This window comes from Aythya marila (assembly GCF_965140915.1).
Source record: "Aythya marila genome assembly, chromosome: 1".
Lineage (NCBI taxonomy): Eukaryota > Metazoa > Chordata > Aves > Anseriformes > Anatidae > Aythya > Aythya marila.
This window is the reverse complement of record NC_139042.1, coordinates 23,656,405-23,672,512: the sequence shown is the minus strand read 5'-3', so window position 1 is coordinate 23,672,512 and position 16,108 is coordinate 23,656,405. Positions and strand designations below refer to the sequence as shown.

The 16,108-nt window shown below is 42.2% G+C and overlaps 1 protein-coding gene across 7 annotated transcripts in view; it reads left to right on the top strand.

The window, feature by feature from the left end:
* STARD13 (StAR related lipid transfer domain containing 13) overlaps positions 1 to 16,108 on the top strand; it is a 292,836-nt gene that overhangs the window by 209,678 nt on the left and 67,050 nt on the right. The window contains exon 1 of one of the 7 annotated variants that reach the window (XM_082771052.1): positions 5,181 to 5,282. The exons of the other annotated variants lie outside the window; for them this stretch is intronic. The gene's annotated coding sequence lies outside the window, so the exon portion shown is untranslated. Of the gene's footprint in view, positions 1 to 5,180; positions 5,283 to 16,108 lie in introns of those variants that run through there. 7 annotated transcript variants of the gene reach the window in all.

Sequence of the window (16,108 nt, the reverse complement as noted above, 5' to 3'; positions counted from 1 at the left end):
AGCTACATGAGTACAACATATAAATTAGATAAGTTTGCATGAAAAATTAGTTAGGTAATAGATAGTTTGATCCTTCAAAGAATGTATTTCATATAAGAATGCAAAAACATATGGCTTTCTCTTCAGGTGCAGATAGTAAAACTGTCCTATTTTGCATAACCACTGCAATCATAAGTGAATGATAAACCGTTCAGGAGCCCTTTGGGAAAATGGCAATCTTAGGTAAGAGCATTTAGTGCATGAAAACTGCCCAGGACAAAAATCCACACCCAACATACTATTGCAATTTTCTGCTTTAAATGGGAAGTTATCAAATTCTGAATTTGCCTTGAAATATCTATTTTGATGCAGAGTTTCAAATATAATAACCGACATATTCTGTGATTCTGTAATGAGTATTTTTCATGTTGCATATAAAAATATTCCTGTGTCCGGGAGTTCAGAGATCTGTTTTAGATCTTAGACGTTTTGCAAGAGCCAGAGGCAGGAGATGACATTCCCTGATGCTGGGATTAAGCCTGGTGCAGAAAGGAGAGGCGTCCTGCACCGCTGGAAGCTGCAGCCTCCAAACAAGCGCTTGTGGCACAAAATAAAACCTTTGCGTCGAGTTTTCCTCCAGCATCATCCAGGCTTAGCTCAGGAGGTGCAATAATAGAAAAGGGGGATCAAAGGGAACCAGCAGACGGTGGGGCAGAGAGGGGCACTGATGGCGTGTTCCCGTCTGTGAGGGCGGCCCGCTTGGCGGCCGCAGGGTGGTTATCAGCTGCATGGCGGCGTGATTAGGGGACAGCAGCAGGAAATACCTGCTGTAATCTGGGAGGCTGGCAGTTGGGAGTGAGGGAGGAGAACAAAGGCTAGTGTGTGTTTGCAGATTAGAGGAGAGTGGCAAGTTGCTCATGAAACGTGGCCTAGCAAGGCCGCCCTGCTGCTGGAAGTGCGCAGCGCCGTGAGGCCCCATCTGCCACATGCGTCCCATGGACACAAGCCTTTGAGCTGGAGGACAGCTCTGGCAGGAGAATGAGGTGTGTAGCCCAGCCTTGAGGACTTCTCAGCTGGAAATGGATTGCTCGACCACCAGAGGAGCAAGGCAGGGAGGAGATGCCTGTCAGGAGCCAGGCGTGCTGGCACAATGCGAGTGCTCTTGTCCTAGCAGGCTGGGCTTGGTCATCCTTCCAACAGTGTCCTCATACCTCTTGTTTCTTCTCAAAGAGGCTCATAATTCTCTTACCACATTATAAGCAAATACACTGTGCAGTCAGAGTGCCTTTAAAGTATTAAAACCTTTCGGCCTGGCAGCCTCATGGCAGAACATTCAATAGATTAAATTTATTCAGCTTCCAAAAAGAATCAAGGGACAAGCAGCCATAACCACCCTAGTTGCACTGGGAAGGCACAGCTTTTCTATTTACAAGTTGCCTGGGGGGAAAATGCCAAACAATTTATTCCTCCTCCTTCCCCCCAGTGCAGCTGTGGGGATCTGAGACAATTTGTGAACTTGGTGTTTCAGCAGGGCCAGAAGACGAAAGGGGTTGAACTTGAGATCTCCTAGGGTCCTTTTCCGACCTGAATTACCCCAGCACCCTGTGATTTTATGATTCAGCTTTTTAAGGACAAGGCAGGGCAGACTTTCACCAGAGCATGTGGAGCTCTGCAGTTGCTCTCTTTGCAGTACATTATTCACAGGGGCTGTGAGCACTGAAGGTCCTTGGATGGAGTTCTAGCTCCTTACAAAGGAGCTCCTCACATAAAAGTGAAAGGTCTTTCTCTAATAGAAGTCTACACAACAAAAAGTAGGTTCATGTTTCTTTTGGTGATTCCCCAAGTGCTAGCAGTTAATCAGGTCCAAAGCTGTAAGGCACAGTAAGCTCTTCACCAACAGAGCTTTCTTCCCTGTCAGACTTCTGCCCAAGGGGTCATGCTACCAAATGAATAAATCAGTAGGTTTCCAATTCTTTCTCTTTGTATGACATCTTATAAGCTCTTTATGAATGATAATAAGACTAATTAGTAACACGTGGTGTCTTGTACCTGACCTGTAAGGCCACAGTTTAGGAAACTCACTCATTTGCTATGAGCTCTCAGCAGATCTCATGACTAGTTCAAGGTGAGAGGGAAGTGAGGACTGCATTGTGCACAGCAGTGGCAGGAGGAACTGTCCTACTGCCCTTCACTCTTGGGATGACATCTCTACTACTAAACCAAAAAGGGTCAGGGATGCCACGGCCAGGGGACATAGGCTGACTCATGTCTGCACTGCTTAAGAGAAAGTTAGCTGGAGTGGTCCAAGGCAGAGAGAGAGACTGCAAATAGCTTGCAGATAAGCAGTGCAGATGATGTGCCTCCCAGGAACCTGAACTCATTCCACAGCCATCCCATATTCAGCCATACAGGGCTATTGTAGGGCTGTGCTCACGGTCAGCAAATAGGATGGCCCAACAGGAGGTGTGAAGAGGGAAATAGTCTGTGTAAACCAGCATCTGTACTACCATGTTTTGCTGTGTTTTTGTTTTTTTGTTTGTTTGTTTGGTTGGTTGTTTTTTTTGTTTGTTTTTGTTTGTTTTTTGTTTTTGTTTTTGTTAGTTGGGTTTTTGGTGTTGTTTTCTTTCCCCCCTCTTTACTCTAGTTTCAGTCTGTGAACTGAACACTCATTAGTGGTGGAAGCACATCTTCCCATTCATCCCTAAGGAGCTCAGTGCACTGTCTGAAACCAAAGAACGTAGAAGATGATGTAGATTAGGAGAGCACATGTATTCATTTTCACATGCAGCATGCTTTTCGTGCTATTCAGGTGGTGGTTAACAGTCTCATGGCAGAGGGAGAGCAACTCTTGCGCTGTGTGCCATAAGCATTACTCCAGGCAGTAGGCACAATGCTCAGTAAAAGCCCTTGGAAGAGCCCCATGCATCATGTAATGCATGTCACACTGTGGTATGGAGCCTTTAATCTCCTCTTGCAACCTTTGCTAGAGATTCAAAATTCTGTTATTCAAATGGGTATGTACAAATGATTGGTCTCATTTATGGATTTTCAAGTACATTTTAAAGGTCAAACAAGTAATTTTAATCAGTCTTGTGTGTTTTGACAGCTGATAAGTATCGAATGTACAGCAGCACCTGCAAAGCAAGATTAATTTTATTCCCCCTTACATATTTGGATCGGGAGCGGGGATGGTACTTCTCTCCTGCTCATTTCACTCTCCATCACCAAGCTCCTGGCATCGATCAACCAGTGCATCCACTGTCATTGCAGCACTTCAAATCTGAGTCACAGCTGCTTGGACGAGGGCCCAGGACCTGTGTCATATGGCCGCCGATTAAGAGAGTAGTAGCTGCATCAGAGCCCTGCTGCCCTCAGCTAACAGCATGCCTGGCTACTCAGTGTGTACAGCTTTCTTTTAGGCTCCCTGGCTAGTAAGCATTTGGAAATTTGTCTGGCTTGGTTCTTCTTAAATTCTTGTGTGGTGGTTGTGGAGAGCTGTCAGATCACAAGATTACAACCAACTGTCCTCAGTTGCTGTCTGCAAAATTGTAATCAATGAAACTGAAAGCATTCTCCCACTTCTACAAATTGCAGTCACAGGCTGGGAGTGGATCCTGTAGTGTCAGCTTCCACCATGGGAACTAAAGGACTGTCTGCATCTCTTACTGGGAGCAGTGGCACACACAGGGATGGGCGGCAAGGCTGATCAGCATGGGCACCAAGTAGATGAGATTGTTCAGCATGGAAAAAAGAGGATTAAACGGGATCTGACAGAAGCCTGTGAAGTCATCTGTCATGTGGAAAAACTGAACTTGTAAGAACTGTGGGGCATGTAATGAAATGGTTAGAGAGTAGGTGTAAGTAGGCAGAAGTGCTTTTTTTGTGTGTGTGCTTTTCCACTATATTTTTAGAATGCACTATGAATGGGCGTAATTGCCTTCAGAAAGGAACAGGATTCGTTCACAGAAGACGGGTCTGCTGCAGGTACTGAGTGCTGTAGTCCAGCTCCAGCATCTGGCTGGGGAAGTCCCCAGATCCCTGATTGCTGGAAGCAGAGGCACACCGGGGGGAAAAAGCCCTCCTGGCACATGCTCTTCTGCACTCTTCCCTAAGCTGCCAGCAGAGGTGAGTCTAAAAGACTCCTAGATGGAGCCTGTGACAGCAATCTCTAGCTGATCTAGCCAGGGCAGTGGTCAGGAGCCTGTGTGCCACAGGGACACGATCAGTTAGGGGAAGAGGAGACTTTTCATCATCAATCGGAGGGCAAAGAGCTCTTCAGACACTCAGCAATGGTGCAGCTCTCACTCTAAAAAAAACTGAGAACCCCTGGGTTTTGCAGCCCATTCAAACTGCATCCAGCTCTGCCCCGTAATTTTTAATTTCCATAGCACAGTTTCTTAAGAAGATCTGGAGGGTGGAGGATTAAAACAATTTACAGTTTACAGAAACTCAGCTTTGTTTTGCTCGGCTCATGGGAACAAAGTTCGCAGTGCTATTTTTATGGTACCACCTTGCTTTTATACTCTACACTTTGTTAAACATGATAATGAGTTCAGTGCTGTATACAGCATTCAGTGCTGCGCAGAAAAATAAAAGTATTTCCTGCCCACACTTCAAAAGAGCTGGTGTGGTGGTAAAGGCTCTTTCAAGCCAAGGGCTGCTAGCCTAAACAGTGCGTATTCTGGGTTAGCCTGTCAAAAAGCTCTGTATTGTAGATGTAAATTTGTCTTTGTAAGAATGACAAGCTCCTGTTCAAAGCAAAACATTATATAAAGCAGTTCAGTGAGGCACGATGTTTTGCTATATTCCCCCTCTGGAACAGAGAGGAGTTTTGTATTACATTAATCAGCCTCTAAGCCCTGAAGGTCACAATTATCTGGCCACTATTTTTCAGTATTAGTGATTTTAGTACACGATTAACTTTCATGTGTGCATCGTTAAGATGAGGAATTGTTTTTGAAGTTTCAAATACAGCAGCAGGTCTTAGCGGTAGTATTTGCCATACTTGCTCAGCCACTGCTAAAAGGGATGATTTATAGAAAATCCAGCTGTGAGTTTTCGTTTCTTCAAGAGCAGGAGGCGGGACTAGAAACCAACCTAAAACCAAGCAGAGCATTGATCAGAGTAGAAATGATGTAGAGCACAGCTCCACAGACAACAACCAAGCATCGTGGAAGTATTAGCTGGCAGATAAGGAGGCGGAAGCAGCGCTCAGTGACAGAGGAGCCATCTGTCAGAAACTGAGAATCAGATTGCGAGAAACCAGAAAATGAAGTACAGAAGAAAGTGATTTTGGTTCAAAGGTACAGTGAAGCCTAAGGATATCTATCTGTTGACAGTAAGTTTCTATACTGTAGCACTGATGTTTGATACAGCAGCTAGCACTGTTTGGAAGGGCTTTTCAGCTTTGAAAACAGAAGTGTCTCCTTTATAAAATAGCTTTTACTTAAAGTTTTTAATTTATTTTTAAGATGTAAATAAGCTTATATGTTTGAGGTGGCTTGTTTAAAAACTTGTAAACAAACTTTAAAACTACTGTGTCCATCACTCGAGAGGCTGGTTTTATTTAATAAGGTCATCTCCTGCTGAGGATGAGATTTTGTTCGTAACCTTTCTGAAAAATATCTTAGGAGAAAAGACTGCTTTGGCCCCAGTTGTGAGGTGAAAAAGGGTAGGCAAGAATATTTTTTCTGGAAAGGGGAAAGGAGTTCCCACCCAAATAGATCTAAACTAACTGGAACTGCAGCGTATAAACACCCTGGGGCTAAATTCTACCCTCGCTTACACTGATGTAAGTCAGGTTTAAGTCTACTGCAGTTAATAAAATTACTCCTGATTTAATTAAGGATAGAATTTGGTTGCACATTTCTTAATAATGAAAAAGCCCCATGGTTCTTTCCAAAGTGCATTTTGTGTTAGCTGCTTATTAAGGACTCGCTTTATAATACTTAGAAATGAACAGTGAACTCACGTTGTGATGCATCTTTTGTCATGTATCTGCATTATCCTTCACTGAAACGAGCACTAAGGCAGCACGAGAGATTGTAAGCAATCCCATTATTTCTTGTTAGCAAGTTCCCCGATAAGGTTTCATACTCCTTTCAGTTCAGTGGCTTGCATTGGGGGTGATATGCTTTAATCCCAGAAGGTTTGTGAGGCTCCACGTGGCAGTGATAAGATGCTATGAGCTATAGCAGATAAGTGTGAACGTCCCGTACGAGACCCCAGGCTGTGTTATTAGCACTGAGGCAGCCCTAGTGCAGATTGCACAGAAAAATGACTCCTGTGGCAGTGCTTTCCGTGTGCTAGTTGCTCCGTGCTAGAAGCAGAAGCATTGGCTGTTGACTGTAAAAAAAAAAAAATAAAAAGGCAAAAAAAAAAAAAAAGCCCGCTCACTATTATGGCCCAATATGGATGACAAAACACTGTAGCATGTGTGGGAAAATGGCTGCGGTCCAATGTCTGGAACCGTTTATCTTCTGGTAGAGTCTGGAAGATGACTGCTTTATGTATTTTACAGAAATCCCTGCTGATTGATTTCATTTACTTAGGGGGAGGGGGCATGGTGACTGATGGTGGGGACAACTGGAGGGAAAAAAAAAGAGGAAAAAAAAAAAAAGTGGATTCTTTACATTATCCTGACATCCTGTTCTGGTTAGGGTTGTTGGCACCTTTAAAGGAGACCGGACCATCGTGGACAGCCCGATACATCGTGCTGCTGCTTTTCCTACTGCACAGTTAGGTTTTTGCTCCTTGTTTCCAGGTCTCGGTGAGCTGAAAGTCACAGGCTCTGCTTACCGCCCCCTCCGCTGGCACTGCTCTCTTCCTGGCAGCGTCGGGTAAATCTTGGAAATTATTTGCGAAAGGGGAACAGGCAGAAATTGATACAGGTCTCCGTAGGCTGTCAGAAGCCTGGCTGACAGGGGGCATTGTTACTGAAGAGGGAGGAAGGAATTTGTGACAAAAACTGAGATTTCCTGTCAGTGGGGAGAAATCTGTTTTCAGTGCGCAGGGCTTGCTGAAATAGCTCATCCCACTTTGGCACGTGACTTCTGTACGCTAGGATGATGCTACAGCTTTCTTCTGACGTTTGCTGCTAAAATAGCCACTGTTTCTGTGTTTGGTTGGTATGTTGTTTAATAAGGAATAAAACTGGGATATGCTGTACCGTTGTCTTTCCTCTACCCTACTGATTTTTTTTGGTGTGCTCTGCCTGCCTGCCTGCCAAGGTGTTTGCCTTCAAATGAATTAATCTCACATCGTGGCATGACAGTCACTGTGCCTGTTATATGCCAGGCATATCTGCAGTGATTTCCTTTCATGCTGCCGGGGATCGGTGCCAACATTTTCATATGAAACAAGAACAAGAGGTTGACACTTGCTGGTCAATATGCTGCTACTGGGTTTGAGGCTTTACAAAAATGGGGAGAAAATGGATTCTTCAATTGGCAATATTACTTCAGATTACACCCAGCAATCTCTTCACAGGGCCTTCTACTCATGGCTTCAATGCCACGTCCAACACAGGGTCACACGGCACAGTTGGAGAAAGGGAAATGTACTGTGTCCATCCCATCACATCCAGTTTCCCATACATACCACTTGGTACAATCAAGACATTTTTCACTGACGGAGTGGGAAAGAAATAAAGAAAAATTTCCTATTTCACTCCAGCAGTCAAGGAAGCTTCACATATTTATCAAATATTTGTATCGGATCAACGGGAACCATTAATGGCTGTGCATAAACAGCATCCCCGCAATAAACCCAGCATCACCTCCCACCTGAACAGTGTCCTGTGCTGTTGTCCTGCAACATTTTTCAGCCTGTTGAGTTACTTTGGTTTCACTGGTCTTGATGTGTGCTTATTTTCTGTGTCTGTTTGTGGAGGATATGCTTATCTCAGAGGATATGCTCATCTCTTCATTGCTCGTGTGTTGACCTCTGATTTGCAAGTTTACAGGAAATTAGATTAATCCTAACCCTTCCAACTTTGCTAATTTGGTTTCCTCTTGCAGAACATCTTCTCATTAGGAGCCTCTCAGAGTGCTACCCATTTTTTTGTCTCGATTAAATAAGTTTGAGTCCTTCCTGGTTTTGGCATATCTTAATCAGGGGCAGTTGTTGAGTGGTTGATACCACAGGGTTCAGGTGAAGCTACCAGTTCTTTTCCTTTCTGTATGGCACTGGGATGGGACATGGCACAGAGCAAATCTGGTGCTCCCGTGACTTCTTCAGATATGCCATTATCATGGGGTCCTTCATGGGGACTACCTTCTTCATTGAGAGGTCTCTTCATGAGGTAGCGCTGGTAAACAGATCCGATGTAAGCGTGTGGTATGTTGTTATTAAAACCCTCTTAAATATTCCTTCTCTCCCTGAGCTCATTAACTGGAACGCTCCACTTTATCAGATTGTTTCCTGTTCTAGTGAAGCTGCATCTGACATGTACTCGTGTCTCACTTTCATCTTGCATTTGGCAGATGGGAAAGAAAGGGGTCTAAGCCTGAGCAAACTTGTTTTTTCATCCACTGGGACTGCATTCTCCAAGTAATTCGGAGCAGGTTTGGGACAGCCAGCCCTTGTGCCTTTATCTTCTGCAAGGGTTTGTAGAGCTGTAAGTCACAACCTGTGCTCGGGCCTTAGCCCCTTCCGCTGCTGCCCCTGCAGTCCCTATATGTCAATTAGTCAGCTTTCGTAGTCTCTTCCTTGCCTAAAAAAACCCTCATGTGGTCACTGCAAACGTGCCTTCCTCAGTGGACTACTTACAGGAGAAATATCTTGGAACATATTTTTATAGACTTTACATGTTACCCCATTTTTTGATAAATTTTGTCCTCTTTTGCATTGCAATATAGTATATGACAAGCATAGGCCAGGTGGTAGAACTACAGCTGCCTCTTGTTTTCTTATCAGATGAAGCCAAGATACTGTTAAAAACAGAAGATCAGATGGAAATAAAAGGGAGCTGTAGGCTGTGAAACATTACAAAATACCTCGTTGAATATCTTTGCAGGACATACAGCAACAGCAAAGCTGCTATGTGCTAAATGGGTTTGGAGTGGAGGCCAGCTGAATGCAATGCATAAATGATTTACTTGTTCATTTATAACCCTAACCTAGAATCATGAATTTTTTGCTGTCCCATAAAAAGGATGACTTTATGTGACCCTTTAAAACCTTCAGCTTTAAGTGGCATTAAGTTGATGGCTACTTGTTTTGTACCTTCGGTGAAAAATTATGCATAAATCACGTAGGATTTGCTTGTAATGTACTCATAATCCTCGCAAGCAAAACTCCCACCCAAACCTAGTGATCGAGCATGGTTTCTTGAACTCAGCAGAAAGGTCACCTCATAAAAACCATGTCGGCATAATAGTCAGGCCACCCAGACAATTTTTTTTGGCTAGGACATTACTTTAATTAAGTGATTGTAAAGTTAAAATAATAATAGGATTCTGATTTAATCAGATGAAAGCCAGGGGAGCTACATTAAACTCAGTTTCCATCCCCCAAACGCATCCAGACGAGCTAAGATCACTCTCTGCTTGAAGAACATTTTTGCACAGAGGGGCAGAGAGGGATGGGCTCATCCCATCTTAAAACATTCTGGGGTTTGTGTGTTTAAATCGAACCCTTAGCATTGTTTTGTTCCTTAATTACCTCTGTTCTGTTGATTTATTGATGCTTTTGAGGCAAGTAGGCTCAGTAATACATAATCACACGTGTCACGTGAAAGCTTCTATTGAATCCGTGGGCATTGTGCACAAAAGGAAAGGACTGACTGAGGGGACTTCTGTGGGGATGGTCCTCCTCTTAAAGGTAAAAACAGCAGCAGCTGTCATTAAAAGCTGGAATTAAGGTACTTAATCGCAAATGAAATCGAAGGCCTTGTAAAATCAATGGCTAGGGCTGTCTCAGTCCTTGAAATCTGCCCAGGCAGCCAATAATTTGGGCAGAAGGTGAGTGGGAACCTGTGGTCCTGTGGCAGGGGCTGGAGGCTGGAACATCTTCAGAGAGCAGTGCTGGGAGGAGCGAGGGCTGAACGTACTGCTCGGACAGAAAGGGCCCTTCCAGACCAGGGTGACTCTGGGGGGAAATAGGAGTGCTATATGCTTTAGCACTTGTTACACAGGCTCTGAATTTGGATGGAAATTGTGAGTTGCAGTCCTTTGCTAGCCATGGGCGCTGATGTGCAGTTAAAAAAATCACAACATTGTCCCACCTGGCTTGGTTTTGGGGAGACTTTTGGAGACACCAGTGGCTAATGACTTATTTCGGCAGCTCTGTCATCCTGATTTGGTTTTTAGGAGTATGCATAGATGACCAGGAGCAAATGCACTATATACAAGCACAACAATGTGTACCTCTCTTGTGCTTCTGAGGCACTGAATTCACAATATAGATGTACGTTCATATTTAGTGCTTAGCACATTAAATCTCTGTAGGCCTGTAGAAACATGTCTAATTTATACATCCAAATTAATAGAAGAGGTAATCACACATAATAGTCAGTTTTTTCATCACTTAACTCAATGAGGAATGAAGACACTGTTTTGTTTGGACTGTAATTGCTTATACATACCTGAAAATACCATCCCATATTCTCAGTTCTTTGTAAAAACACCACAAGTTTGTCGTTAGAAGAGCATTTCAGGCAACTGCATAATGAATTATCTTCACTTTTCAACTAAACTGAAAATTAGGAGCCTGACCCAGATCTCACTGGGATATCTCTACTGGAGTTTTTCATTGAACTTAGATGCTGAACAAGCTAAACTAGTTCATTTAAAAATCTGTTTGAAAATTACCATTCAGAAAATGGAGTCTTGAAAGCTCAGTGCTGATAATGAGCATTCCGGCAGACCTTTAAGGCAGCAGTCAAATGCCCTCCTGGCTTATATTATTTATTTATATTGCATATATATTGCCCACCTGAGCTTCCAGACTGAGTTCAGTAGACAGCTCTATCTCTATCTTAATTCCTCAGCCCCGGTTGTAGTGGCATCCAAGTGAGGAAAATATCTGCCAGCTCCAGGTGGCCACGTACACAGATGGGTGAAACATGAGCAGTGGTTTAGGGAGCCACAAGGTCATATCCTAAGAGTAATGGGTATTGTCAATGTTTTTTGCAAAAAGGGACAAAGAGTTGCAAACCTTGCCGAGAAACCTGGACTTTATTTAGCTACAGTTGAAGAAGCAGCCTGTACCAGAAATCTGCATTTGTAGCATTTGTACTGAGAGGCTCTGGGAGGGAGGTTTTAAATAATTTCCTGAACAGTTCACATAAAATAGAAAATCAGAGATTAGAGGGGGCTGGATGGCATCACCTGTTGTCAGCCTCCATATCATCTCTCTCTGTGATTCAGTGGGATTATAATAGTTGCCGAATAAGGCAGCAGAATTGAGCCTGCAGGTTAAACAGGCTGAATAAGAATTATAAGCACTGTGTAAATAAATTCCCTCTTATTTACAGTCTTGATACTAAGAATTTGTCCTTTGAGTTCTGCATAATAAAATACAAGTAGGATCTACAAATTCTAGTATTTTTGTATTAACTGTGCTCAGGACTGCTATTCTAATGCTTTGTTAGAGTTCCCCCTTCCAATTTTCACTGTTTTAAGTCACTTTAATAGAGAGAATTAATTTTCATTGAAAGCAATTTTTCCCAACATTTCCTTGTTTCCAGAAAGAAAAGAACAAGAACAAAGGCTACCAAACAAAATACAACTTGTCTAAAATCTCATAAAAGCTCTTACACAAGAATCTATCAAGCCTGGGAAAATGTGTTCTTTTGTAAAAACATATTTTTCCTTGAAGTCACTGCTAGATTGCAAAAGTTCACATAACATACTGATATGTGTATGTGTTTATGTAAGACGGACCTCTGTATTTCACTTTCTGATGTCAGTGTTGCCTTGGCAACTGTATTTTATTGATTAATAGAATATATATAATTTGTTTCTCAGCTGCATCATCTTATAAATTCATTTTTCTTTTGGAGAGGCGGTTTCATTTTCTTGTTCCCTGAGTAAAATTATTTTTCTGATATGAAAAATATTCTTTTGATCTTTCTGGAGGTGTTTCTGTGGCTGTACACAAAACCCAACAAAGTTTGACAAATATATGCTTATAAAGAAAGTTGTTAAATTACATATTATACACTGATACGTGTATTTTAGTAAAGTGCTTTTGCCATATCTTTTAATCTAATATTTTATCTGTAGCTTCACTGGTGAAGCAATTGGAGACTCTGTCCATACAGTTCTGGTTATTAGATGCTGTGTGGTGCTTTTCATCCAGAGATTTCAAATTCTGATTAGTAATACTTCACAGAATCTCTTTGAACTAAATATTATTCTGGAATTTATTTTACATCTAGATAAGCTGAGATATGGAAAGTTTGAAACTTAGCCTCAAATCAGAGTAAATTTGAAACGGTACTGAGAATAACTCCTGAAACTCAAGAAATTTTTAATCCTGTAATCCGTTTTAGGTTTGTCAGCTTTAAGAGTTAGTTCCCGATTTATTTCTGTAGCATTTCAAGAACCCGTTGTCCTGCTGCCACGACTGCTGGACATTTTTACGAGAAGTTGTGGTTCTGACCTGATGACCTTCCATCTTCGTGCAAATGGGGTCACGAGTGAATGCTACAAGCAGTAGGGGAGAGGGTAGGAAAGGAAGGATACCGTGTTCAAGTTCAGATGGTGCCATTGGCTGATCGCATGCACAGCTCGAGACATCTGCATCGTTAGATTTATCAAATATCCTCCTACGTTGGGTTTTATCTTTTTCCCCCCCTTGTTTATTTGTTTCATGGTTTATAAGTACTGCAGCAGCCAAGAGCAGCCAGGGTTTGCAGCTTCCCAGATCAGATCAAGCAGTAAGAAGAAAACTGGGAAGGCCGAGAAAAAGGAGGAGGAGTACAAGTAATGGATGGGAAAGTAATGGAAGTTCAGCCAGATGTTGATGTAAAAGCTGTCTTTTACATAGAGCTGAAAGCGCAGCCATCCCTACAGCCCTAATATTAACAATTTACAAATTATAACAGTGACTGTATTTGTATGTCATACAGAGTGTAAATTATGGGAATGGGTTGTCAACACACATAGGAAAACAAGTCTGAAAATCTCTAGCACTTTCTTTAAATATAATAGTTCCTGACAATTAAATATCCCATTGGTTGCTATCTAAATATTTATCTTCAGTTAAATTACAAGAAGTCCGCAGTCAGAGAAAACCCACGCTCTTCTGTTCTCTGTCTTAAAGATTAAATTATGTTCCACCTTTGAAAAAACACTTCGTTTCGGGGTTTATTCTGCTTTATTTTTGTGGATAACTTTGGAAAGAAAAAAAAAAAAAAAAAGAGAGAGAGAGAAAAGAGTTTGCCATTGATGGCAAGCAGGGACAAAGGCACTGTTACTAGATTGTGGTTTTGAAGGCTGTTTACCATGCTAAGTCAGAGACCATAATGTGAAATCATGTTTTTAATCTTTCAGATTAAAACATTCAACAACAGGCCTTCCTAGCAACAAGGCTCCACCTAACACAGAGCCTCATTTTCTTGCAAGCATCCTGCAGTTTTACATGGATTTTCTGGGCCAGTCTTTGGCAGCAGCAACACTAATTTATTCCAGATGAAAATCAGGCCCACTATAATTAGCAATGCCATGGTATTTGTCTGAAAAATCAAGAAACATTGGCATTTGCTAGAGATGCAGTGTGTCTTGTGGAAAACCCTTTTAATTCTAGCTTCTAGGTACCTGGGTCTAAACAGCTGATCCAGCCCATTTGGCACAGCTGCTTCATTAGTCCGAGGAGAGAGGGATTTGCTTGCAGAGAACTTGAAGACCCATTCCCCCTCTCCATCCATCCACCCACTGGAGGATGATTCAGTCTGCCTCGGTTAAGTAAATACCTCTTCCCTTGGGAATATACAGGAACAATAGGAAATAAATGCTGGCACCTCCATGCAGTTGGGATCCATTTACTCATTTGAAGATTGTGAAGAAGGTTGTGACTTATCTTCCTCTTGCATAATAACCCGAGAATTGGAGCAGTCACCACAGAGGGAGGAGATTCTGGGCTCTACTCTGAGTGGGATGAACTCGCATCTTCCTCTCTTAACTCAGAGGACCTAAACTCCTGCCTTGATAGGATGACCATCCGTAAGTCTTCATGCTTTTGTTTCTTACCCTCTCCTTTTCTGTCTGTCTGTAAAGACTGCAAGCTCTGTAAGGCACCAGCATGTTTGTCATTGAACACTGAGCAGCACTGACTTCTGTAAGGTTTTGATTTTGTCTGAGGTTTGTAATAAAATAGTAATAGTAGCAAGTGTGTGTATTTCTTCCTTCACACCACAGACAAATCAAATGCAGAGTAAAAGCCTTGTTCTGGGAGATGCATTTCTTGGTTTTGGCTGATATTGGTAGAAGATGAGCTTTATACCTTTGGTTGTGACACAGTTTGTGGAACAGAGGGTGAGTCTCCAGTGATGCTGGACTTGATGTGTATTTAGGGAACACCTGGCTGCTTGTTGGTTTTCTACTGGCATGACTATGTCCTCATTTTTGAGGTCTCATCCAACCTAGAAATTCTGTGATTCTGTGATTTTTCATTGTCTCTTCTAGAGACGTTTGTGCCAGAGTTTATCAGACCTGTAGCACTGGAAAACATTGTGCTTCAGGTTCCTGTCCTATAACTGACTCTCTTAGGAACTTTCTTGGACCTAGGCAAGCACATAGCTCAGGGCAGAGGGTGACTGCAGAGCTCCTACTCAGTCTAACTGCCCCTTGGCATCTTCTTCCCTTTGAATTTCTAAAGAAGGACAGAGTAGGAGGGATGAGGCTGTGAGGACAATGTGCAGCATTATGCAGTCACTCCTGCAACACTGGCGAGGAATGCAGCAGTGATGTGTTCCCCAAGTGAGTCATTCTGGAGCTGCCAGAAGTTGTAGGAACCCATTGCCCAGTGATGAGTAGTGGTTGACCTTTATTCCCACCATAGAGAATATTGTAAAACTGAGCTAAATGAGTTGCCTTCTGAGCACTGGCATCGATGCAGCCTGGGTTCCTATGGAGTTGAATTCCTTCTCCCCAGCTCGCTGAATCCAGAGTCCTTGCTGTAATGCAAGCAGAAATCAAAAGCGTGATGTGGAAAGTAGTAGGTGAAGCTATATGATTTGTGGCATGGAGACAGAAAAAGAAGGTACTTTTAGGTTTACCTTAAAATCTTTTAAGTTATTACAGTGAAAAATTGTTGAGAAAATCATCATAAGGAAAATATGGGGCCCACCCTGCCAATTCATCCCTAATGTGTTTCAGCCCAGCAGATGGATAGCCACTGACAAATTTGGTCTGAGCTTATCAGGCATAGTAAATTACTGTACAGCTTACAGGCAGCTAAAGTTATATCAGTACATTGCTCCTATAAAATGACGGTTATTTTGATAATCTGCTTTGACAGCTTTAAAGGTATTATTAACTCTAACTACCTTCTATTAAATGATATTTTAAAAAGAAATGAATTTCCATTTAACAACTCAAACTACGCTAAAACGTATATTCTGTCAAGGAGAGTTTTAGAAGTACACGAATGCTGTGTTGAGCCTTCCCTCTCCTTCTGCATCTCCCCATCCCCTGTGATAAAAATATCGTGGCTCACATATGGGATATTCTTCACATCATTTCAAAAAAAAAATATTAACACTGAATGAGAAAGAGTTTTTCCATTGGTTTGGAGTTGGTCTTCAACTATGCAGGAGCAATTCAGACGCTGACAGTATAAGAAAGGCATCCAGAGATGCTGCTGGCCACTCTTGAGAAGTAACTTTTTTCTTGAAAGTGAGATTGACACAAATTGTTCAGTGAAAGTCACAGAAATCAAATTTATTGCTGTGCCTAAAATGTTTAACATATGGAACTCACCAAAGCTTTTGTAATTTCGGATTTACCCTTTGCTTTCAGATCTCTGGCAACTTCTTCCTAAAGCTGTTTTAGTATTTTTTATCCAAGTCTGCATAACCATTTCTCTGTTTCATCCTGTGGCAATCTGTATAATACACTTTGATAGATTTTCAGAGTGTTCATTTGGCTTAGGATCTTCTTGTGCTGGCACCACTTCTGAAAAC